Source organism: Mus caroli, chromosome 14 (genome assembly GCF_900094665.2).
Source record: "Mus caroli chromosome 14, CAROLI_EIJ_v1.1, whole genome shotgun sequence".
In the NCBI taxonomy this organism is placed as follows: Eukaryota; Metazoa; Chordata; class Mammalia; order Rodentia; family Muridae; genus Mus; species Mus caroli.
In genome coordinates this window covers 37,770,887-37,771,800 of record NC_034583.1, presented here as the reverse complement: position 1 = coordinate 37,771,800, position 914 = coordinate 37,770,887, and the positions used below count along the sequence as shown (strand labels likewise).

Below are 914 nucleotides of genomic sequence, written 5' to 3'. Positions count from 1 at the left end.
CTTCAGTTATAGCATATGGCTTTCACTGTCTTTTTTTTTTTTTCTTTTTTTTTTTTTTTTTTTTTTTTTTTTTTGAGACAAGATCTCACTGCATTCCCCAAGATAGTCTCAAGCTTCTGTGACAGACTCCCGCGTAAGAAGGACTGCGGGCATTGGTCACGGCACCTGGCTGTTCTAACAATCATTTGCTCACAGAGCCCTTTGTCTAAGGTAAGTGTAGCTACGACTGCTCTCTTTTGGACATTGTTGCAGGAAACATCCTTTCCCATACCTTCACGGTCAGTCTCCGCATCCTTAAAGCTAAAATAAACCTGTTGTAAATAGCATATAGTTGCATCTTGCTTTTAAATCTACTCAGATCACTCATCTTTTAACCAAAAAACATAGCCCATTTATATGTAGAGTAATACATATTACTCAAGATAGACAAGAACTCAATACAGCCATTTTTTATTGCTTTCTCCCTTCTTTACCCTGCCTTTCTTTCTCCCTCACTGTCTTCCTTTGTGATTCTATAATTCTAGTGTCTTCATTTTTTTCTTTTATGTATGTACTGCAAATTTATAATTTATAGCGACCCTGGATTTACATCAGGGTTGTAGTTGTAACAGTTTACTTTAGCTGCTATCATCTTAAGTTCTATGGCATACAGAATCTCTGTACTTCTGTTTCTCCCCCAATGTTTTATTTTTAATGTCCCAAGTTACTTGTTTTTACATTCTGCTTCCATGAATTGTTATGTTGTGTTTTGAGTTTTATATCAGTTTATTTGTTCACCTCAATTACAGTAACATTAATAATAGTTATCATTGAGTAGTAATTCTCTTTTATTCCTAATCTCTTTCTAATTCTCTATTACTTATGTATGTAATTTTAAAAGCTATCAATTACTTATTATCAGCATCGTTGTGTCC

At 34.0% G+C, this 914-nt stretch overlaps 1 pseudogene; it reads right to left on the bottom strand.

The window, feature by feature from the left end:
* LOC110309701 overlaps positions 1–292 on the bottom strand; it is a 44,830-nt pseudogene extending 44,538 nt beyond the window's left edge.
* Positions 293–914: the final 622 nt, after the last annotated feature.